Below are 25,954 nucleotides of genomic sequence, written 5' to 3'. Positions count from 1 at the left end.
GATATAAACAAAAATATGCTATACTGTTCAAGTCTGGGAATGTTTTAAAATAATTTGTTTTTGCATACAGTTGAAGCCAGAAGTTTACATACACTTAGGTTAGGTCGTTTTTCAACCACTCCACAAATGTCTGGCTAACAAACTATATAGTTTTGTCAAGTCGGTTTGGACATCTACTTTGTGCATGACACAAGTATTTTTTCCAACAATTGTTTACAGACAGATTATTTCACTTAAAATTCACTGTATTACAATTCCAGTGGGTCAGAAGTTTACATACACTAAGTTGTCTGCCTTTAAACAGCTTGTAAAATTCAACAGCTTGTAAAAGTACAAAAGTATCTATATCCACAGTAAAACAAGTCCTATATCGACATAACCTGAAAGGCCGCTCAGCAAGGAAGAAGCCACTGCTCCAAAACCGCCATAAAAAAGCCAGACTACGGTTTGCAACTGAACATGGGGACAAAGATCGTACTTTTTGGAGAAATGTCCTCTGGTCTGATGAAACAAAAATAGAACTGTTTGGCCATAATGACATTGCTATGTTTGGAGGAAAAAGGGGGATGCTTGCAAGCTGAAGAACACCATCCCAACCGTGAAGCATGTTGTGCGGGTGCTTGTGCAGGAGGGACTGGTGCACTTCACAAAATAGATGGCATCATGAGGAAGGAAAATTATGTGGATATATTGAGCAACATCTCAAGACATCAGTCAGGAAGTTAAAGCTTGGTCACAAATGGGTCTTCCAAATGGACAATGACCACAAGCATACTTCCAAAGTTGTGGCAAAACGGTTTAAGGACAACAAAGTCAAGGTATTGGAGTGGCCTCACAAAGCACTGACCTCAATCCTATAGAAAATTTGTGGGCAGAACTGAAAAAGCGTGTACGAGGCAAGGAGGCCTACAAACCTGACTCAGTTACACCAGCTCTGTCAGGATGAATGGGCCAAAATTCACTCAACTTATTGTGGAAGCTTGTGGAAGACTACCCAAAACGTTCGACCCAGTTTAAACAATTTAAAGGCAATGCTACCAAATACTAATTGAGTGCATGTAAACTTCTGACCCACTGGGAATGTGATGAAATAAATTAAAGCTGAAATAAATAATTCTCTACTATAACACTGACATTTCACATTCTTAAAATTAAGTGGTCATCCTAACTGACCTAAGAAAGGGATTTTTACTATAATTAAATCTCAGGAATTGTGAAAAACGGAGTTTAAATGTATTTGACTAAGGTGTATGTAAACGTACGACTTCAACTGTATATATATATATACAGTACCAGTTGAAAGTTTGGACACACCTACTCATTCAAGGGTTTTTCTTAATTTTTTACTATTTTCTACATTGTAAAATAATAGTGAAGACATCAAAACAATGAAATAACACATATGGAATCATGTATTTTATATTTGAGATAATTCAAAGTAGTCATCCTTTGCCCTGATGACAGATTTGCACACTCTTGGCATTCTCTCAATTAGCTTCATGAGGTAGTCACCTGGAATGCATTTTAATGAACAGGTGTGCCTTGTTAAAAGTTAAAATTGCATTTGAGCCAATCAGTTGTGTTGTGACAAGGTAGGGGTGGTATATAGAAGATAGCCCTATTTGGTAAAATACCAAGTCCATATTATGGCAGGAACAGCTCAAATAAGCAAAGAGAAACGACAGTACATCATGACTGTAAGACATGAAGGTCAGTCAATGCGGAAAATTTCAACAACTTTGAAAGTTTCTTCAAGAGAAGTCTGTAACGGTTTTCTTCCTGGGATGAAGGAGAGGACCAAAACGCAGCGCGGCTAGTGTTCAACATGATTTAATAAAGAATATATTAGAACACTACAAACAACAAAACAAGAAATGTGAAAACCGAAACAGTCCTATTCTGTGCAGAACACAAAGACAGAAGACAACCACCCACAATCCCCAACACAAAACAACCACCTATATATGATTCTCAATCAGGGACAAGCATTGACAGCTGCCTCTGATTGAGAACCATATTAGGCTGAACACAAACACAAAAACAAACTAGACACACACACATAGAATGCCCACCCAGCTCACGTCCTGACCAACACTAAAACAAGCAACACACATAAACTATGGTCAGCGACGTGACACAGTCACAAAAACCACAAGAGCAATGATGAAACTGGCAGAGTTACTTCTGCTCAGAGGATAAGTCATTAGAGTTACCAGCCTCAGAAATTGCATCCCAAATAAATGCTTCACAGAGTTCAAGTAACAGACACGTCAACATCAACTGTTCAGAGGAGACTGTGTAAATCAGGCCTTCATGGCCGAATTGCTGCAAAGAAACTACTACTAAAGACACCAATAAGAAGAAGAGACTTGCGTGACAAAAAAAATGAGCAATGGACATTAGACCGATGGAAATCTGTGCTTGGTCTGATGACTCCGAACTGGAGATTTTGGTTCCAAATGTCGTGTCTTTGTGAGATGCAGAGTAGGTGAATGGATTATCTATGCATGTGTGTTCCCACTGTGAAGCCTCCTGGAGGGATAGGTGTGATGGTGTGGTGGTGCTGTGCTGGTGACACTGTCAGTGATTTATTTAGAATTCAAGGACCTTAAAGCAGCATGGCTACAACAGCGTTCTGCAGAGATACACCATCCCACCTGGTTTGCTCTTAGTGAACACATCATTTGTTTTTCAACGGGACAATGACCCAACCACACCCTCCAGGCTGTGTAAGGGCTATTTGACCAAGAAGGAGAGTGATGGAGTGCTGCATCAGATGACCTGGCCTCCACAATCACCCGACTTCACCCCAATTGAGATGGTTTGGGATGAGTTGGACCGCAGCGTGAAGGAAAAGCATCCAACAAGTGCTCAGCAGATGTGGGAACTCCTTCAAGACTGTTGGAAAAGCATTTCAGGTGAAGCTGGTTCAGAGAATGCCAAGATTGTGCAAAGCTGTCATCAGCTGGCTACTTTGAAGAATCCACAAATATAAAATATATTTTGATTTGTTTAACACTTTTTTGGTTACTACATGATTCCATATGTGTTATTTCATAGTTTTGATGTCGTCAATATTATTCTACAATGTAGAAAATAGTAAAAATAAAGAAAAACCCTTGAATGAGTAGGTGTGTCCAAACTTTTGCCTGGTACTGTATACACAGTGCCTTCGGAAAGTATATAGACCCCCTTGACTTTTTCCACATTTTGTTAGTTTACAGCCTTAATCTAATCTAAACATATTGAATCACTTTTTCACTCATCAATCTACACACAATATCCTATAATGACAAAACAAAAACAGTTTTTTAGAAATGTTTGCTAATTTATTAAAAATGAAAAAAACTCTAATAATACATTTACATAAATATTCAGACCCTTTACTCTGTACTGTGTTGAAGAACCTTTAGCTGCGATTACCGCCTCAATTCTTCTTGGGTACGACGCTACAAGCTTGGCACAATCATCCTACAAGATTGGCACAATTGTATTCGGGAAGTGTCTCACATTCTTCTCTGCAGATCCTCTCAAGCTCTGTCAGGTTGGATGGGGAGCGTTGAAGCACAGCTATTTTCAGGTCTCTACAGCGATGTTCGATCAGGTTTAAGTCCGGGCTCTGGCAGGGACACTCAAAGACATACATAGACTTGTCCCGAAGCCACTCTTGCGTTGTCTTGGCTGTGTGCTTAGGGTGTCTTGGCTGTGTGCTTAGGGTAGTTGCCCTGTTGGAAGGTGGACCTTCGCCCCAGTCTGAGGTCCTGAGAGCTCTGGAGCAGGTTTTCATGAATGATCTCTCGATGCATCCATCCTGACTAGTCTCTCAGTCCCGGCCGCTGAAAAACATCCCCACGGCATGCTTCACCATTGGGATGGTGCCAGGTTTCCTCCAGACGTGAAGCTTGGCATTCAGGCCAAAGAGTTCAATTTTGGTTTCATCAGACCAGAGAATCTTGTTTATCATGGTCTGACAGTCTTTGGGTGCATTTTGGCAAACTCCAAGCGGGCTGTCATGTTCCTTTTACTGAGGAGTGGCTTCTGTCTGGCCCCTCTACCATAAAGTCCTGATTGGTGGAGTGCCGCTGAGATGGTTGTCCTTCTGAACGGTTCTCCCATCTCCACAGAGTAACTCTGGAGCTCTGTCAGAGTGATCATCGGGTTCTTGGTCACCTCCCTGACCTTCTCCCCCGATTGCTCAGATTGGCCGGGCGGCAAGCTCTAGGAAGAGTCTTGGTGGTTCCAAACTTCTTCCATTTAAGAATTATGGAGGCCACTGTGTTCTTGGCGACTTTCAATGCTGTAGAAATGTTTTGGTACCCTTCCCCAGATCTGTGCCTCGACACAATCTTGTCTCAATTGACAATTGTTGACAATTCCTTCGACCTCATGGCTTGGCTTTTGCTAATAGCTTTTGCTATTCACCTGTCATGAAAAGAGCAGGTGTTCATAATATTTTGTAAACTCTTCCACATGTTACGTTACAGCCGTATTCTAAGTTTGATCAAATATTTTTTCCCCTCATCAATCTACACACAATACCCCATAATGACAAAGCAAAAACAGGTTTTTAGAAATGTTTGCAAATGTATAATTTTTTAACTGAAATATCACATTTACATAAATATTCAGATCCTTTACTCAGTACTCTGTTGAAGCACCTATGGCAGCGATTACAGTCTTGAGTCTTCTTGGGTACAAGCTCAGAACAACAGTATTTGGGGAGTTTCTCCCTTTTTTCTCTGCAGATTCTCTCAAGGTCTGTCAGGTTGGATGGGAAGAGTCGCTGCACAGCTATTTTCAGGTCTCTCAAGAGATTCAAGTCCGGGATCTGGCTGGGCCACTCAAGACATTCAGAGACTTGTCCCGAAGCCACTTCTGCGTTGTCTTGACTGTGTGCTTAGGGTCATTGTCCTGTTCGAAGGTGAACCTTCGCCCCCAGTTTGAGGTCCTGAGCAGGTTTTCAAGTATTTAGATATCTGAGAGAGCCATGTGAGTGAGTGGTGCTTTGGCACACACAGCCCAACGAGGGGAATCATAATTATTATATTCAGTCCAAGGGCACATGTAGTTTTTAAGGGGACATTACGGCCACACAAGGGGGATGCTGCCGGGAAATTCAAGCCATTACCAAATGCTTGTCAAATTGTGAATGGGAGACTGATGAAGGGTGTGCAGCCTGTGCAAAAAACTAAGCAGAGCACATGCCTTTCATGCGACTTCAAATCATCATTAGAGTTGCATCATGCAGCCTTAGAATGTACTAAAAATGAAAACATATAGCCCATAGTTTGTAACACAACAAAAGTTATTAAACATATAGGAGGACCTGTTTTTTTTGTTAACCGCTCAACACAGATTAGCCGCATGTGCGCACTCCCTCAGAAATCATTTGGAGAAAATATCCTTTCAAATTTATTACGATATGTTGAATTGTATTCTCCATACTATAAAATAATATAAAATAATGCCACAGAATTCTAAGCAATTCTTATCTGCTAAAGGAACTAGATGTAGCCCACAGCCATATGGCATAGCCAGATCAGGGCCTAACATAAGAACTACTTAGAGTATGCTATTCTGTTCTTCTGAAATATATGAAATACATTTTTCTTTAGATCTGTCTATGCATGGAAGCAGACATGCTGTCAGAGAGTAAAATGTGCATTCTAATAAACCTATTCACCCAAATTTGGAATCATATTATATATTTCCATACCTAAATAATTACACCCACACCCACCCACTAATGAGACGTCTTTACCCGTTTGATAGGCTTACTGCAAGTAGCCTACATAGCCAAGAAAGAAAGATGAATCCAGTCAGAGACCAACTAAAGCAGCACCACCCCCTCACGACTCTGAGCCTGCATGGCAGGGTTGGTCCAATCTAAGCCAAAGCCCCCGTATCGGTGAGCATAATATGAAAGGAAATTCTTAAAGCTGCTAAGAAAACCTTCGTACCTAGCCGGTGGGAATTCTGGTGGAGTACCCCCACCCAGGTCATGGCAGTGCTGGCAACACTGGCTGCAGCAACCCATTGGGGGAGGGTCGCACTCGGACAATCAGAGAGGTGGCAAAATACTGTGGCACAGCATAATAATAATGGTCTGACTGCACAGAGGTGCCGGGGAAGAAGCGTCTCTATGGGGGACCAGTGTGGGTGTTGGGGAGAAGGGGGGGGGGGTCCGAGTTCCATCAGCCAGGACTAGACAAATCTTCCCATCCCTGCAAAATGTTGGTANCATATTAGGCTGAACACAGAAACAGACAAACTAGACACACAACATAGAATGCCCACCCAGCTCACGTCCTGACCAACACTAAAACAAGCAACACACATAAGAACTATGGTCAGGACGTGACACAGTCACAAAAACCACAAGAGCAATGATGAAACTGGCAGAGTTACTTCTGCTGCAGAGGATAAGTTCATTAGAGTTACCAGCCTCAGAAATTGCATCCCAAATAAATGCTTCACAGAGTTCAAGTAACAGACACGTCAACATCAACTGTTCAGAGGAGACTGTGTAAATCAGGCCTTCATGGCCGAATTGCTGCAAAGAAACTACTACTAAAGGACACCAATAAGAAGAAGAGACTTGCTTGGGACAAAAAACATGAGCAATGGACATTAGACCGATGGAAATCTGTGCTTGGTCTGATGACTCCGAACTGGAGATTTTTGGTTCCAAATGTCGTGTCTTTGTGAGATGCAGAGTAGGTGAATGGATTATCTATGCATGTGTGGTTCCCACTGTGAAGCCTCCTGGAGGGATAGGTGTGATGGTGTGGTGGTGCTGTGCTGGTGACACTGTCAGTGATTTATTTAGAATTCAAGGCACCCTTAAGCAGCATGGCTACAACAGCGTTCTGCAGAGATACACCATCCCACCTGGTTTGCTCTTAGTGGAACAATCATTTGTTTTTCAACGGGACAATGACCCAACACACCTCCAGGCTGTGTAAGGGCTATTTGACCAAGAAGGAGAGTGATGGAGTGCTGCATCAGATGACCTGGCCTCCACAATCACCCGACTTCACCCCAATTGAGATGGTTTGGGATGAGTTGGACCGCAGCGTGAAGGAAAAGCATCCAACAAGTGCTCAGCAGATGTGGGAACTCCTTCAAGACTGTTGGAAAAGCATTTCAGGTGAAGCTGGTTCAGAGAATGCCAAGATTGTGCAAAGCTGTCATCAGCTGGCTACTTTGAAGAATCCACAAATATAAAATATATTTTGATTTGTTTAACACTTTTTTGGTTACTACATGATTCCATATGTGTTATTTCATAGTTTTGATGTCGTCAATATTATTCTACAATGTAGAAAATAGTAAAAATAAAGAAAAACCCTTGAATGAGTAGGTGTGTCCAAACTTTTGCCTGGTACTGTATACACAGTGCCTTCGGAAAGTATATAGACCCCCTTGACTTTTTCCACATTTTGTTAGTTTACAGCCTTAATCTAATCTAAACATATTGAATCACTTTTTCACTCATCAATCTACACACAATATCCTATAATGACAAAACAAAAACAGTTTTTTAGAAATGTTTGCTAATTTATTAAAAATGAAAAAAACTCTAATAATACATTTACATAAATATTCAGACCCTTTACTCTGTACTGTGTTGAAGAACCTTTAGCTGCGATTACCGCCTCAATTCTTCTTGGGTACGACGCTACAAGCTTGGCACAATCATCCTACAAGATTGGCACAATTGTATTCGGGAAGTGTCTCACATTCTTCTCTGCAGATCCTCTCAAGCTCTGTCAGGTTGGATGGGGAGCGTTGAAGCACAGCTATTTTCAGGTCTCTACAGCGATGTTCGATCAGGTTTAAGTCCGGGCTCTGGCAGGGACACTCAAAGACATACATAGACTTGTCCCGAAGCCACTCTTGCGTTGTCTTGGCTGTGTGCTTAGGGTGTCTTGGCTGTGTGCTTAGGGTAGTTGCCCTGTTGGAAGGTGGACCTTCGCCCCAGTCTGAGGTCCTGAGAGCTCTGGAGCAGGTTTTCATGAATGATCTCTCGATGCATCCATCCTGACTAGTCTCTCAGTCCCGGCCGCTGAAAAACATCCCCACGGCATGCTTCACCATTGGGATGGTGCCAGGTTTCCTCCAGACGTGAAGCTTGGCATTCAGGCCAAAGAGTTCAATTTTGGTTTCATCAGACCAGAGAATCTTGTTTATCATGGTCTGACAGTCTTTGGGTGCATTTTGGCAAACTCCAAGCGGGCTGTCATGTTCCTTTTACTGAGGAGTGGCTTCTGTCTGGCCCCTCTACCATAAAGTCCTGATTGGTGGAGTGCCGCTGAGATGGTTGTCCTTCTGAACGGTTCTCCCATCTCCACAGAGTAACTCTGGAGCTCTGTCAGAGTGATCATCGGGTTCTTGGTCACCTCCCTGACCTTCTCCCCCGATTGCTCAGATTGGCCGGGCGGCAAGCTCTAGGAAGAGTCTTGGTGGTTCCAAACTTCTTCCACTTCGTGCTCTTTTCAAGGGATGGGCCCCAACCTCTTTAGGGCCCTAGGGTTCATGTGTATGGTGGGAGGGGAGGTTTCTGTGGGAGGGAAANCCACTTCGTGCTCTTTTCAAGGGATGGGCCCCAACCTCTTTAGGGCCCTAGGGTTCATGTGTATGGTGGGAGGGGAGGTTTCTGTGGGAGGGAAATTGGAGGTTGACTTAGAGCCAGTTGAAGCTAGGGTTGGGTGGTATCCCGATTTTCATCCCGTCATACCATTTCTGTACCATATTGGGGTATACAGTATTACCAGAAGTGCACACAAGGGGCGCACAAAACAATTTAGGAAACAGGGATCTTGATCCAGGTTGGGATTGAAAAAATCAAAGCAAAGAGGTTTTTGGGTTGGAATTGCAGTATGTATATAGTTTGAGCGTTTAGATGTGAGCTAGCAACTTTTGACAGACTAGTTTCGTCTGGACAAAACAAAAACAGTTGCTTAGTGATAGAGTTCCAATATTTGGATTATTGTTGTGATTGGAGGATAGCTGTGAGGGTTATCGAATCAGGATCAACTCCTCTGTCCTTCCCCAACCTCCTATTAATGATAGAATGTTCATATTTGAAGATGGCAGAAAAGTCAGTCTATTTGACAATGAAATGGGCAGGACATTAAGGCAGCTGCCCATGCTTTAAATGTGCCACCCAATACTGAGACAAGCAACTCAAAACCCCAGGCCACAGCCATTTGGGTGGGTTACCAGTCTCCACTGTCTCTTTCGAATGTGATCTGGTGTGTCATATCCCAAAAATGGACGAGCCCTTTTCGGACTACATCTTGGGATGTCCGAAAACATACCTTTGAATGTGTTGTTTGGAATCCACAACACATTCAATAAAGAAAGGCGGTTGGCAGGCATAGCCTGGTTTTACAGTTTTATGAAGCGGCACCCAGGAGTATCCATCCGTATCCCGCAAGCAACCAGTCTGGCTCGAGCTGTTGGCTTCACCCCCACCATGACCTCTACCCCTGCCACAACCTCCGCCACAACCTCYGCCAACAACATCAACCTCCGCCACAACCTCCATCCCACAGCCTGCCCAGCACCCACAGGTCTTCAGTGACCTTGCTCCGAATGTTGGTAAGAAAAAACATCAGCATTCATTTTAGGAAATATATAGTAGCATATAGAGTGATTAGAAATACTCGTTTATTAAACCAATATGCATGAGTTCTTGTTGTTGTTTATTTGTTAGTTAGTTTGTTTGATTTTGTTTAAAGTACCAGTTCTACAACAACAAACTGTGGCAGAGGTCATCTTGGAGTTGTCCCCCAGGCCAAGGATACAGGACGTGAGGCCTAGGAAAAGAAAGGCTGAGTCGGCTACAGTCCTAACAGCCTCACCCCACGAGGTTTCTGGAGAACAAGGCAAACAAATAAGAGAGAAGGAAGAAAGCAAAGGGAGAAAGAAACCTGTGATACTGAAGAAAGCTGTGACGCCACTGAAARAGGTTGTTCCAGGTTCCAAAACCACAACAAACACCCTAAAAGAAGGGGATGCAGAATGCTTGTTCTGTTACGAGCTCTTCTCTGTTACCGTGGGGACTGGAAACGGTGCGAGCAGTGTCAGAGGTGGGCTAACGAGCTATGCTCAAATTTAACTGGCGTGGGATTAACCTTACCCCGGTAATCTGGACAAAATGCCCCTTTCCTAAAAAAAATAATTTGATTAAATAACTACAAATCTGTTAACTGTAGCCATTTTATTTTCCTTTATAGTTTGTTACCCTAAGCATGGCCATCATCCAGCTACAATTGTTCTTTCCAAACTAAGCTTTTTTATGTCAGCAATTAGACATTGGTCTTAGGGAGGGTTGTCTTACCCCATGTTACCCTACTACCAACTATCACCCTCTGGCGCTCAAAGAGATTATAAATATTATGGACACGTTGGAATTGACGGATATTTGGAGGCTTAAAACCCGGATCTCGTAAGATATACTTGGAGAAGGCATAATCAAGCTAGTCGGATTGATTATTTTCTGGGATATTTTTCTATGGTGCCAAAAGTGAAAAAGGTATTGTTTAACGATCAAATGTGATCAATCATCAACTTATATCCCTCCATATAGCTATGACAGACTTTCCACAAGGATGGGTATATTGGACATTTTACCAGGGTTTATTGACTGACACTACTTAACAAAAACTAAATTCAAAAGACTTTTTCTTGCATAATACAGGTTCAGCGAACCCACATCAGCCTTTAGAAGCCATTCACTTCAATTTTCATCATAAAAACAAAAACGATATCGGTCAACAGAGAAAAGACGTACAACAGAAACATAAAATCTAACATTAAACATGAATGATGTAGATACATGTAATACAGAAGCACTGAATAATCTAGACACAAAACAAAAGGAGTTTGAGGAACTTATTCAGGAATGATCGAGTTCCATTTATTTAAAAAGAACTGAGCACATTATCCCCAAAAATTCCTAAACCTTCAATATAGAAACGAATCCTTATCTCATAAACAAAGTTGCTCACTTGACGATGGGTTTTGTGATATCTTTCTCCCCCCAAAAAACATGTTAAACTATCTGCGACACAAACAAAATCTCGTGAAGGCCTAATTACACACGACGAACCATGGTTGGATTGACTCCTTTCAGACGGGGAAAACACCTGGACTCGATGGCATTCCAATAGAAATATATCAAACTTTTTATGAAATACTGAAAGAGCCATTATTATCATGTTTTAATTACTCATATATAAATGGCAGACTGTTGGACACACAAAAATAGGTGCTATTTTCTCTCCTACTGAAGCAGGAGCCAGGGGGGCAATACAAAGAAGAAAAAATATTGGAAAAATGTATTGCTCAAAAAATAAAAAAAGATCGTACCGGACATCACTCATCACGATCAGATGGGATTTTTAAAAGGAAGATATATTGGAGAAAACTTTAGACAACTACTACAAAATTTGAGAATGCAGGGTAACCAGGTATAATATTTCTAGCAGATTTTGAGAAAGCCTTTGATACAGTACATCTAGAATCTGTTTATAAGTGCCTGGATTTTTTTTCCTCTTTGGAGAATCTCTCATTAGATGGGTATACCTCATGTACAACAATCCTTTATGTAAAATAATAAATACCAGTTCATTTTCTGAGAACTTTGAATTGTCAAGAGGAGTAAAACAAGATTGCCCTCTGTCACCATACCTATGCATTATGGCCATTGAACTGTTAGCTTTAAAAATGCAATGATAACGTAAGGGTCTAAACATTTATGTATCAATGTACACCGATGATTCAAGTTTTCTCTTAATCTTCAACCTTGAAGGGCCTCATTGAGGACCTGGATCATTTATCCAGTTTCTCCGGACTAAAACCCAACTATGATAAATATACTATATTATGGATAGGGTCTCTAAAAGATACAAACTTGAAATCAAACTTTCAATTGCCTTATGGTCCCCCGATTAAATGGGCGGATGATGAAATCAATGTGCTTGGTATATGTATCCCGGACAAGGGATATGTTGAGCGATCTTGCAAATTTTAACTTTGATAGAAAACTTAGCAATTAAACTTAAATTAAACTTAATTTAAAACAATTAAAGAGACGTCCTTTCACTGTCAACAGCATTTATTTTCAGCAAACTTAAAATGTGTAAATATTTGTATGACCATAACAAGATTCAACAACTGAGACATAAACTGAACAAGTTCCACAGACATGTGCCTAACAGAAATTTAATAATGTGTCCCTGAACAAAGGGGAGTCAAAATCAAAAGTAACAGTCAGTATCTGTTGTGGCCACCAGCTACATTAAGTACTGCAGTGCATCTCCTCCTCATGGACTGCACCAGATTTGCCAGTTCTTGCTGTGAGATGTTACCCCACTCTTCCACCAAGGAACCTGCAAGTTCTGGGGGGAATGGCCCTAGCCCTCACCCTCCGATACAACAGGTCCCAGACGTGCTCAATGGGATTGAGATCCGGGCTCTTCGCTGGCCATGGCAGAACACTGACATTCCTGTCTTGCAGGAAATCACGCACAGAATGAGCAGTATGGCTGCAGTATGAGCCTGCAGGAAGGGTACCACATGAGGGAGGAGGATGTCTTCCCTGTAATGCACAGCGTTGAGATTGCCTGCAATGACAACAAGCTCAGTCCGATGATGCTGTGACACACAGCCCCATGACGGACCCTCCACCTCCAAATCGATCCCGCTCCAGAGTACAGGCCTTGGTGTAATGCTCATTCCTTTGACGATAAACGCAAATCCGACCATCACCACCGACCAGTCCTGTCTGGTCCAGCGACGGTGGGTTAGTGCCCATAGGTGACGTTGTTGCCGGTGATGTCTAGTGAGGACTTGCCTTACAACAGGCCTACAAGCCCTCAGTCCAGCCTCTCTCAGCCTATTGCGGACAGTCTGAGCACTGATGGAGGGATTGTGCATTCCTGGTGTAACTCGGGCAGTTGTTGTTGCCATCCTGTACCTGTCCCGCAGGTGTGATGTTCGGATGTACTGATCCTGTGCAGGTGTTGTTTCACGTGGTCTGCCACTGTGAGGACGATCAGCTGTCCATCCTGTCTCCCTGTAGCGCTATCTTAGGCGTCTCACAGTACGGACATTGCAATGGTCACATCTGCAGTCCTCGTGCCTCCTTGCAGCATGCCTAAGGCACGTTCACGCAGATGAGCAGGGACCCCGGGTTTCTTTCTTTTGGTGTTTTTCAGAGTCAGTAGGAAGGCCTCTTTAGTGTCCTAAGTTTTCATAACTGTGACCTTAATTGCCTACCGTCTGTAAGCTGTTAGTGTCTTAACGACCGTTCCACAGGTGCATGTTCATGGTTCATTGAACAAGCATGGGAAACAGTGTTTAACCCCTTTACAATGAAGATCTGTGAAGCTATTTACATTTTTACTAATTATCTTTGAAAGACAGGGTCCTGAAAAACTGACGTTTCTTTTTTTCGCTGAGTTTAGATCGAATCTTGAAACCGTGGAGAGGGAAACACTTACTCCTATCCATTTACGGGAAAATTACCTGATTAATTCTCTAGTGATATCGCAGTTTACATATTTATTCATGGCTCTACCGACTCCTGGAGAATCCTTTTTCAAATAATGCGAGAAAATAATATTTCACTTTATTTGGAATGGCAAACCAGGTAACGTTAAAAAAGCATATTTATTGGTTAAACTATTAAATATTAAGGCATTAAACCTCTCTCTTAAAGGCTCCATTGTTGTGAAATTGTATCTAAATCCAAACTGGTTTTCTAGCAAGCTATTAAGAGAGTCCAATCCTATGTTTAAGAGTGGATTCTTAGCCTTTTTGCAGATTAAAACCTTACATTTTCAGGGGATTGATAATGGATCGCTGTTTAAAGTCAGTTTGATACCATTTTAATTTCATCCTCCAGAAAAGGCAGCTCTAATATTACAGCAAATAATATGGCTAAACTTCAATGTACTGATAGAGAAAAAACAAATTTTCTTGGAAAAATGTACAAGAAGGGGATAATATTTATGAACGACATTGTAAACAAGGACGGTAAAATTACGTCACACAAGCAACTAACAACCGTGTATGGAGGTGTACGCTAAATACAATATTATAACCAACTCATCGTGGTACTGACACAAAATTGGAAGAGACAATTAATTTAAAGAAGAAATGACAGAATTAGTCACCCATTAAAAATCATGTGTAAAAGGTCTGACAGCAATGCCATATAAAATTCAAGATAGTTGGGAACAGGTCTTTGATGTCCCAATACCTTGGCATCTGGTCTATGAACTGATATAAAAAACAAAAATGGACGCAACAATCCGTTCGTTCCAATTTTAGATATTATCTAAAAGACTTGCTACAAAAATAATTGTTTACAGGAAACAGCCTTGTGCAGCCTTTGCCACAAGGAAAAATAATCAACAGRGCATCTTTTCTGGTACTGTCCATCGGTATCTCGCTTTTGGAGTCAGGTCCAGGAATGGTTGTTATGTCATAATATCAGGGTTCAGACCTGCAAACTGTATTGTTAAGGGATCTGAAAAACCATGATCAGTCATTGGGAAATATCATTATAGTCTTCGGTAAAGTATTTATTTTTAGGGGAATATCGGTAGAAATGTTACAAATAGGGAGGTTCAGGACCCTCGTAAGACATCACAGCAAAATGGAGGGATGTCACGTTTGTCGTATGAATCGGACCAAGGCGCAGTGTGGTATGCGTACATTCTTTATTATTATAACAATTTTTATTTTTTTATTTTTAAGTTTACGTTCAAACGGCTCTCCTGTGAAGTAGTGACCCACGACATACGCCTAGTTTCCTGAAACGGTTCACAAATGCGGAATAAGTCAAGGGGTATAAATACTTTGTTAAGACACTGCATGTAGATATATAGTAGACTGATGTCACTGGACAGGGAAGCCGCGAGGCTGGATAGACACATTGAAGCATATACTGTAAGAAAGGTGACACTTTAGTTTACAACTCCATTTCACCTGGTATCTTCTCTGTATTTTCGGAGAAAGTATTTGGTAACTATGAGTACTTTTTGGTGCTTACTTTAAAAAAGTATACATTATTTGAGCCAAACTACTTGCATAAAATGATTCATAACGGTTCTTGTTTGAATTTAATCCTAAAACAGAGTAACCTAACTCATTATTATGTCATACTGAGTCATTACCATTCTATTATATACCATTCTATTCTCAGTAAACGCCAGATAAACATTAGGGATAAAATAATAACCAGAAACAATGACTAGAAGCCTTAGCAGTGAATCATCATGCCCAAATCTGACCTCTTCCAGTCAGCTGATTCGTAAGCGTAAAAAGTAATCCCACCACACAGTACAAGGAAAACACACTTGTTGACTCACGGTTGTACAAAGAGGATATAATACTAAGCAGTACGCACTACATAGCAGACTGACCATGCTAGTAGGGAATTGAACATGGGAAAGTAAACGGTGACAGCCCTGTCCAAGCCCCCTGACTTCCCCTCTCATCCCTGTGATGTGCAGGGTGCTTCCTGGTAGAGTCCAGAGGAGCCCAGCAGCGGAGCAAAAGGGCATGGGAACACAAGGAGATCTGGACGGTTCCAATTGAAACCGAAGATAAAACAAACCTCAACAGGGCCACGGCCCCATTGGCCTCGGTCGGCCTTGGTTCACCTTCCCGACTTCATTTTTGCAAGAGCTGGCTTTTTTTCACGGATATCGGATTCTGGTGCATTGAATGACGCGTTGCATCATACATACAGTATATATATCTCTCTCTGACGTTTGGAATGACAATGGAAGATATTTCTAAATTGTCCTTCGGAACGGTTCATTGCCTGAATAAATGAAAGTGTGGTTACTTTTGCTTTAAAAATGTGTATGAACAGTATATCCTAAGGTACTATACGAAAATATGCATCTAGTCTAGTCTGAAGAAATGTGTGTGTGCGTGTCCTTTCGTGCATCCATCCATGCATGAATGCATGAGTGGATTAGTGTGTGTGTGCACGTGTGTCTGTACGTGTGTGCCAGTGTGATGGATGGCAGGCAAGTCGCACAATGGCAATGACCTCTAAATGAGCTGACCTCTCCCTGCAACATAATGGCTCCAGGTGACATGCATTACAAGGTGGAGAAGGTGACCGAATACCTCTTAATGACACCATATGGACCTCCACCTGGAACCCTAAATTCTGCACCACCGACTGCCTGGGGGTACTGAATACACTGTCTCACACAGACAGACCCCCGCTCTCTCTTCAACAAAGGCCCCTGAACAAGACTTCAGTATTGTAGCCCTGCCATGGCTAAACAGACTCCGTTCTGGACGTTAGTGCCATCTGCCCGTAATAACCTCTATGACCTTGTGTTTGCCCTTTGGCACAGAACTACAGAGCAATTAGATAGAAAAAACACTAAGAACAGTAAAGAATAGTACAAAGAGATAAGCCTATCTGAAAATATGTACTGTAATAAGTCAAGTGTGCATCATCTAGGTTGTCGACAGTACATTCGGGAGTAATTGGGCATCAATACTTATTTTGACATTAACTAGAGAGGCGCGTACAAGCAATAAGGTAATGTTCAGCTGAGACAACATAATCACAGAGAGTTTACAAAGTGTACAGTCAAGTCGCGGTATTGGGTATGAAATTGCTAAGGGAGTCATATAAACACAACACAAAACTGTCATACCCCAACAATCCTCTCAGGCTCTGCATAGCCAACCCACATACAGACTAGAGTAGAATAAGTAGAGTACAGTAGAACACGATAGAATAGAATAGAACACAATAGAATAGAATATAATAGAACACAATAGAACAGAATAGAAAATTACCATTATTATTCACACGGGCAACTTTCCACATAGACACTCAAATGTAATTCTATATATTATACCCTAGGAACTGACACACACACACACACACACATGCTCACTGGACCTGTCCCCACTCAGAGCACACAGAGCCTGCGGCTTCACCCCGTCTGCAGCCTTTGAACCGCATGGCTCGTAAATAAGGCTGCCTGCCACACTTGTGTGTGTGTGTGTGTGTGTGCTTGTGTGTGTGCATGCCTGCGCATGTGTGTGTCTGAGACTGTGAGCAGATGTGAGGGGCGATTAGAGTCCAGTAATGGGCTCCTGAGAGAGAAGACTCTTACACAGGGATGACCTCCGAGCCCAGGGATTTCATTAACACTAGAACACTGAACACACACAAACACACACTAGAACAGAGCCCCCCCCCCATGTTGGCAGTAGGAGGAAGTAGCCCCTATACATTGGTCTTGGGTAATTTTTGTGCTTCCCCACTAATGGTTAATTTTAGGATTTTGGGAGAGAAAGCTTATCCTAGATCTGTACCTAGATATGTACCCTAGTTTCCCCAGTCCTAATCCCTGCTTCTGGAATTCAATTCAAAATAACTTGAATCATCGTGAATGCTGTACATTTATTTTTTTKGGCAGTCATTGAAATTCTCTTTTAAGAGGTGAACAATCTTTAAAAAGTTGATTCTGTCAAAAGTCAGATGGTCAGATAATCTTTGCTAGTGTAATTAGCAAGTCTGCTATGAGACAACCATCGCTGTTGGTGTGGGGAAGGACATACAGAAAGATGAAAGTGTTATTGACAATAATGTTAATGGGATGTGTTTATTGATTTATGTGTTCATTGATTGAACCATATGATCGGGACAAACAAATAAATACATATAGGCCACCTTTATGGCTCAAAATCATCTCCTGTTTTTGGAAAACCTGCTCCACATGTCCACGGATACAGCTGAGTGGAGCAAGGCAAGCCAAGTCAGGCTATGTGTGAGGTGAGAGAGATTTAAGTTCATTTCCGAGCTTGAATTTGCCTCAGTAATGTACTATCAAACTGACTAGGCCTATGCTGATAGTTGCAGGAATGACAAAGATTCCTAAGTGGAAGAAACATCTAAATAAAAGCATAACAAATCATATGAAATGGCCAATAWTACTGAAAGTATTCATTGAAATAATCGAAGAAAAAGTTTAAATAATGAACCCAGGGATAAATGTGACAAATGTACTCAACTCAAACAAGCTGCTACTATGCTCCATGGTCCATCAAAAACAACAAATGAACCAATAAAATCCAATTTAACATTCAAAAGAAAAGAGAAAATGGCAATTAAGTGGCTTTGAGCTCATAAAAGGTCCCTCCCTCTCGTACCTGTTGCCATTTGTATATGTGTGTGTGTGTGCGTGTGCACGTTTGTGCGTGTGTAACACTAGCTGAGAGACTTGGTGGCCTTTTCCTTTCCACTTGGCGGACTCCAACCAACAAGCCTGCTTTTATGCCAGCTGCACGGGGGTCTGCACCCCCCTACCCCGCGTAATCGAGCCGCCTTTCATTCAATCAAGCTACCATGGATCTCTCTCCCTCTTTTATCTCTGTCTCATTCCCTCTCTCTCTCTCTCTCTCTCTCTCTCTCTTCTCTCTCTCTGTCTGTCCTTATCCCCCCCACTCTCTTGCTATCTATCCACCCCTAAATACCCCGTCCTAAAACAGCCCCTTCCACCTCCACCGCTACCATCACCGACCCCCCCCCCCCACCAACTCTTGCCCAGAATCAGTGCCCCGGAACAAGGGTCAGGGAGAGGGACAGCTGGCAGACCTACCGGACGCCCCCTTAAAAACGAAGGTGTGGGCCAGAGCGGTGGGTGACCCCAGTCAGATGGTGGTCTGCTCTCAGGTAAAACATCTGGTTCACTGATGGGAGAGGGGGGTAGGCACACACACACAGGCACACGCGCAGGCACACGCACACACAGTCAGGCATACATGCATGCAAAAAGCAGGGAGGCAGGCAGGCACATAGGAACACACACACAGACTGAGCAGGCCTCTTTATTAGTCATTTGGACAAAAAGCGCTGCCCTCCACCCTTTCCCCTCTGTCTACACATTCAATGACAACGCCCGCCCTAGTTGCCAGCAGCTGTCCAGAGCTCACCAGCACACACAAACACACACACACACTGGAGCGAAGCATACAGCCATTACCCAAAGACGTGGCAACATTAGCTAGTGCCTGGCTGAATGATTTACCTGTAGTTTACTTGACGTGACAGAACTTGCCATTCCACCACATTAGGAGTAACAGCTAAATGACTCTCTGTAGGGGAAACTCATCAGTTTAAACTTAATATCTGAATGTGTTTTTTCCCATGGTAAACAGCCCAGTGCAACTGGATGTTATAACACAGGTGTCAATGATACAGCTACTGTATAAAAACTAATAATGTATGATGTATGTTAGCTAGGTCAGAATTCCCGATACAGAGCAGAATATGTGAATATCCTCAAATCTGGAGCTAGGCTCTAGTGGAAATTGTGAAAGAGGAAAGCAACAGGTGTGAACAGGTTGAACACAACAGCATGGTGTGTGTGTGTGTGTTTGTGTTTGTGTGTGTGTGTGTGTGTGTTTGTGTGTGTGCGTGTGTGTGTGTCCTCTCTCCTGGTCTGTCAGAATTAGAATGTGAAGGCCTCCCAAGGTGTTCTGTAGTATTTAGAGGAATTGTGTGTGTGTGTTCCTTATGCGTGTGATGTGTGCGTATGTGTGTGCTTGTTGTGGGTGTGGGTGTGTGTGCGTGTGTGTATCTGCACGCATATGTGTGTGTGTGTGTGTGGGGGGGGGGGGGTATGGAAGCTTCTCCACAAACTGCTCAAGCAGAGCAAATGAGACCCACCCTCTCCTTCAAATCTCCCTTCCTCATTTCACCACATTCACTCAGTGTTACCTCCTCACACTCCCCATATTCATCCAACACAATAGATCCATTGCTCGTGGTAATCAAGGATTACAGTGAACCTGTATTGCATTCGCCTCTCTCTTTCTAAAGCCTAAATGAAATGGTCATTGTAGGGGTTATTGGGTAAATGGTCACTGCAAAGAGACAGTGAGACACGGAGGTATGAGGATTTGATAACTATGAGATTATTATGAGACATTATAAAGGGGGTCGTATGCTTATGATAAGTCTTATAATGCGTTATTTCTGCATCATCAGGCAATATAATTGCAAGCTTTAAGTAAAGTGTTACTAAGGTTTTAAATCAACAGATGGAAGTTAGGTTCTGATTGTTAAAGGGGAACAATCATTTGATTTTACAATTAGAATAGGAATAGTTATATTTAAAAACCAAGAAACAATGTCCTTCAATGTTTTATCTCAAACGCTGTTCTTGTTCTAATTGTTCATTGTGAAATCTAAAATCATAGTTCCACAGACGGACGTTGTAGTCAGAGTTCTTTGGTTGCAGCCTATGGACCGAAGGCTTAAATCCAGAGGCGTATTGTTGATGGAAGTTTTACACACAGATCAGTTCAATGCTTTGACTGAGTTGCATTAAACCTGCCTCGTGATTTAAAATTTGTTTTTGGAGGAAATAAATTGATAAGTGAATGTGACCAAAACAAGCTGTATGTTACATTAAGCTTGCTGCTTTTATGGCCATTAGCTGTCCCCAGTGAACAGAATATAAATACAGTATGAACTACTAAATAAATATTAAGACATCTGGGTTGAGGGTTAACAACCAAAACGGTGAGATGCTGCTGTAATTTAAATAATTTGATTATTGAGAACCCTATTTGCATTTGATGAACAGTGAATAGAAGAGAATACTATATTCTGGTTGACAGATTGATTTTGCAAATAAAGTGCAGTTCACTAGTCCCTTTGAAAACACAATCTTTTGACTTATTCAGAATATCTGCACGTGCTGCTTTAGTGCACACACTTAGGACAGTCCCAATCCATTGCATTTATCCCGAGTGGTTCAATTGAATTTAACCCGAGTGGCTCTATTGCACAGAGGATTGGTTGAGCATACAGGCTGAGTCCCAGAATTCAAGCCCCCTGACTCCCAGTGAGAGACAAATGTGCTAGCTGTGAAATAATGAAATTAGTGGAGATAAAGTCAGGACGAGCAGAGTTTCCTATGAAAATATGTATAATTCCACAAACTTTTGGCTACAGAGGAGTTTTGAATTAATTTGTGTTTTCTTAAGAGGGGGTGCCTCGTGGTACAGGATGGGGAATTCTCCTCGATCCAGGACTTTGGGCTCCTGCTTATTCACTATTTATTAGACTCAAGTAATAGGAACCATGAAGGGAGAGGGTCCCGCGAAGCAGAAGGCCATTCCAAAAATGGGGCCTAATATCATTAGGATACGAAACAGAGTGTTAAATCAAACACACCCCAGTACACACTGCCTTCGGTATGTGGTCCACTTTTTTTTTATTTCCCCAGATGTTGTTTGTGTGGGTAGAAATTCAGATATGGAGCAAGTTCCTGATCATTTATATTCAGTTGTATATATTATATTCAGCATTGATACAAAAAATATACTGGTTGAGCTGATATTTGCTCCACAAGTATATTTCAGATAACTAATTGACTTGGAYGAAAGTTGAAAAAAGTCAAAGATTTTTTATAAAATTGGGGGAAATAGTTGATATGGCATATTTTACTAGATTTAATACTTGGTTGTTTGCTGAAATACAAAATGGTGGGTTGTAGTCTTTCTGCCCATTCAGTTACATGAGAAATGTAAAATTCTGGTGGATTTGCTCAAAACTTTGTAATCGGTCAGATACAAAACTAATACACTTCCTGGGTCTACACCACATGCATATATATGAATTAGGGCACAATTGAGTACAATTTCAGCCAAAGCAGCTGAATAATTGTATCTTCAGTTAACTGATTAAGTTAAGTAGGCCTACTAGTGTTCAGCACTAGATTATATTCATTTTAATAAAATAAGGGTATTGTAATAGCGTTCTTATTTTTCTGATGGAAAGGTATGCATATTTGATCACCTCAACAAGTCAAAGAAATGTAATATCCATATGCAAGCAATGACTGAACATTTGCCACATGCACTATTAAGTGTGGATCAAGATGTCAATGGAACCATTGTCTGCATTTCTCAGACACCGAATAATGGTTTTGTTATTTTTGTGCTGCGAGCAAGAAGGAGAGATCCAGACATGGCTACTTCTGACTGAAGCTCTCATGATCTATGAGTGTTTAAAGGTATTTGGAATGGCTACCAAAACACAGGAGGCGATTTTAGATTGGAGCTATGAAGGGGTCCTTGAGAAATATGAATACCCGTCTTTGAAAAATGCTTAGCGTGGTTCCCGTAAATTACTTAATTAGGTTCCTGGCAAGGAAAGGGCCTCCGTGATTTAGGTGTAATCTTCAGTACTTAGGCCAAGAACAAGTGTTGAAAGGATTCAACTGCCACGAAGGAAAACAAAGAACTTTAACGAAAAGTAGGACAGAATGGTAAACTCCCCCAACGTTCCCCGTAGTACACAGACAGACACTTTCCTCAAACACACACACACACACACACATACACACACACACACACACACACACACACACACACACACAGAGAAAAACGAAGTGATTTAGAATAACTGTGAAATTAACTGTGAAATGTATATTTTTCTAAACTTACTAGGCAGTAACTGGACAACTCACACCAAGTTATGTTGCCTTAAACTGTAATTGCTGCCATAGAGTAAAAAGGCAACGTTAGGTAATAGATTATGGGTGCATGTAAAAGTTGGATTCCCTGGAAACTTAACTATAGCTTATAATATAATGTACAATGGCGCAATGGGTATTGTATGCAATATGCATAGAAGTATATTAATCATAACTCATAGATCATAGCTATTGTTTTATATTATAATATTTGGCTGTCAAGTAACGTTAGGCCTTAACCTGCAGTGCAATATATTTCAGTTTTAAATTAGGAAAATATAGATTACTGTACATAGGCTACTCATTGGAAATAGGATTGAAATGTCTTTGAAATTGTCTGATGGGCTACTTCATTAAATGCATAGTAATTTGCTGTAATTCCATTCCAATTTAACTAGAGTAAATAAAAATACAAACATGTAAGAGAAAGGAAAACGCTGATAAGAAATATCAGTCACTGTCTCATATACTGTAGCCACATTTACAAGCTGTGGATGTGTTTGGTTTTCAAACGGGTAGGCTTGTAGGCTACTGGCGCTTGAGCTATAAAGTCAAATGCGTATTACATTTACATTTAAGTCATTTAGCAGACGCTCTTATCCAGAGCGATAATTATTAAAGAATGATTCAAAACTGCTGTACATTTTTACCAATAATGTTCCAAATGAAATTTTGTGGCTACTGAAACAGGATACAGGTGGCTTACGTTGTCGTCAGTTGATACGGCTAGGGCATGAGTTGTCATCAACTCAAATGCAAAAAATTGCTGATTTATTTTTTGATAAATTTGATAAATTGTTGGTTTAAAAATACAATAGGCACAAGCGCAACACATATTATCGTTACATTATGTAATAGACTAATATTGATATCACATTGCCTCGCTCTAGTAAAGTATTGTTTGTATAGTTTATTATAGTGTACTATGACAACAACAAAAACATACAGGCCTACTTTAAGTTAAATTGAAACGTGTTCTGTAGCATTGTAGCCTGACCTATAGGCCCACGGATAATTCAAGTGCTCAAAAAAATCGTTTAATTCCACACATAATGAACACATGCTATAACACTTTTTCTGAACAGGCAATGAGACTTTCGAAAAGCAGCATGACATGATACGTTCAATCATATACTATTAATCCACTTACCATGATTTGTGTTTAGGTCAGGAAAAAGAAAATGCCGGTATTTTTTTCAACAGTGTTGTCTCTCCATATCACGTAGTGGGTTCAACACTCTAGAGCAAAACGTCTTCCACAGATGAAACTGGAACGCTCAATGGTCAAGCTGAAGTCACAGCACGTCTTTTATCACTGTCTATGCATATATCTTCTTCAAAGTGATGACTGTAAGATTTTAGAATTGTATGCGCACTTCGTTTGGACTTCTTGAATCGTTCGTGTATGGTCGAATAACCCGAAATGGCAGCTATCGACCAAATCTAAGGGTACGTTTTCATCCAAAACATTGCGCCGTTTCTCGATTAGTGTCATATACACCTTCTGGAGCGTGTTTGCTTTGACGCTGGTAGGGAAGTGATGTTATGCAAATAGAAAAATCTTGGTTCCTCCTCCTGAGGATGTTCTCAATACCCACGAGCCGAGTGCTGTACAGTGCATTTGTGTGTGTGTGTGTGTTTGTTTGTGATCCCCGCGCGCGACCGTGCGTGTTCCATTACGCAGGAGTTGCTTTCAATTGGCTCTCTATTCTTCAGTTAACAAAATAGCTCAAGCAGAGTTGAGCTCTTCCTTTATCTCTTTATCTCACATTTACATCTTTGTTTGGTCAAGAGGGCCTCTCTCCACTGTTGTTTACACAAAGACAACTGTTGTTGACACAAAAAGAGAAGAAGAGCTCACTAGCTAAGGGCTTTTCTCTGAAAGTCTGTGATGGTGTTGACAGTAGGCAACTTCAAATGTGTGGATGGATCCTTCAATTCTAATGACCCTAGGCTTTTGGCTGGTTTCTATAGGTCGTTAATGTGTGTACGTTTTGAGATCTTCTAGGCTTCTCCTTTTAAAGTAACACTTATAACCTGCTTATATAAAGTAACGATTTTATATATGAAGCAGGCTTTAAAAAATGGTCAGAGAATCCAGCCACCCAAGTCATAGACTGTTCTCTCTGCAAAGAATCCAGCCACCCAGGTCATAGACTGTTCTCCCTGCTACCGCAAATCAATCGGTAATGATGAACCAAGTCTGGAACCAAAAGGATCCTGAACAGCTTCTACCCTCATGCCATAAAACTAATGAAATAGCTGCATTGACCCCTTTTGGTCAAATTTTCACATATGCTGTTGTTACTGTTTACTATCTGTCACTTTATACCTAGTTATATGTACATACAGTTGAAGTCGGAAGTTTACATACACTAAGGTTGGAGTCATTAAACTCGTTTTTCAACCACTCCACAGATGTCTTGTTAACAAACTATAGTTTTGGCAAGTCGGTTAGGACATCTACTATGTGCATGACACAAGTAATTTTTCCAACAACTGTTTACAGACAGATTATTTCACTTATAATTCACTGTATCACAATTCCAGTGGGTCAGAAGTTTACATACACTAAGTTGACTGTGCCTTTAAACGGCTTGGAAAATTCCAGAAAATGATGTCATGGCTTAAGAAGCTTCTGATAGGCTAACTGACATAATTTGAGTCAATTGGAGGTGTACCTGTGGATGTATTTCAAGGCCTACCTTCAAACGCAGTGCCTCTTTGCTTGACATCATGGGAAAATCAAAAGAAATCAGCCAAGACCTCAGAAAACAAATTGTAGACTTCCACAAGTCTGGTTCATCCTTGGGAGCAATTTCCAAACACCTGAAGGTACCACGTTCATCTGTACAAACAATAGTACGCAAGTATAAACACCATGGGACCACACAGCCGTCATACAGCTCAGGAAGGAGACGCGTTCTGTCTCCTAGAGATTAACGTACTTTGGTGCGAAAAGTGTAAATCAATCCCAGAACAACATCAAAGAACCTTGTGAAGATGCTGGAGGAAACAGGTACAAAAGTATCTATATCCACAGTAAAACGTGTCCTATATCGACATAACCTGAAAGGCCGCTCAGCAAGGAAGAAGCCACTGCTCCAAAGCCACCATAAAAAAGCCAGACTACGGTTTGCAACTGCACTTGGAGACAAAGATCATACTTTTTGGAGAAATGTTCTCTGGTCTGATGAAACAAAAATATAACTGTTTGGCCATAATGACCATCGTTATGTTTGGAGGGAAAAGGGGGAGGCTTGCAAGCTGAAGAACACCATCCCAACCCTGAAGCACGGGGGTGGCAGCAGCTTGTTGTGGGGGTGCTTTGCTGCAGGAGGGACTGGTGCACTTCACAAAATAGATGGCATCATGAGGGAGGAAAATTATGTGGATATATTGAA

General features: G+C 41.4%; 1 protein-coding gene across 2 annotated transcripts in view; it reads right to left on the bottom strand.

Annotated features, from left to right (window-relative positions):
* LOC111961838 (eyes absent homolog 2-like) overlaps positions 1-24,173 on the bottom strand; it is a 60,767-nt gene extending 36,594 nt beyond the window's left edge. For both annotated transcript variants that reach the window (XM_023984415.2, XM_023984424.2), the window contains exon 1: positions 23,701-24,173. The gene's annotated coding sequence lies outside the window, so the exon portion shown is untranslated. The remainder of the gene's footprint in view (positions 1-23,700) is intronic.
* Between the last annotated feature and the right edge of the window lie 1,781 nt (positions 24,174-25,954).

Source organism: Salvelinus sp. IW2-2015, linkage group LG1, assembly GCF_002910315.2.
Source record: "Salvelinus sp. IW2-2015 linkage group LG1, ASM291031v2, whole genome shotgun sequence".
Classification (NCBI taxonomy): Eukaryota; Metazoa; Chordata; class Actinopteri; order Salmoniformes; family Salmonidae; genus Salvelinus; species Salvelinus sp. IW2-2015.
The sequence above is the reverse complement of the archived record's forward strand: the minus strand, read 5'-3'. Positions and strand labels throughout refer to the sequence as shown.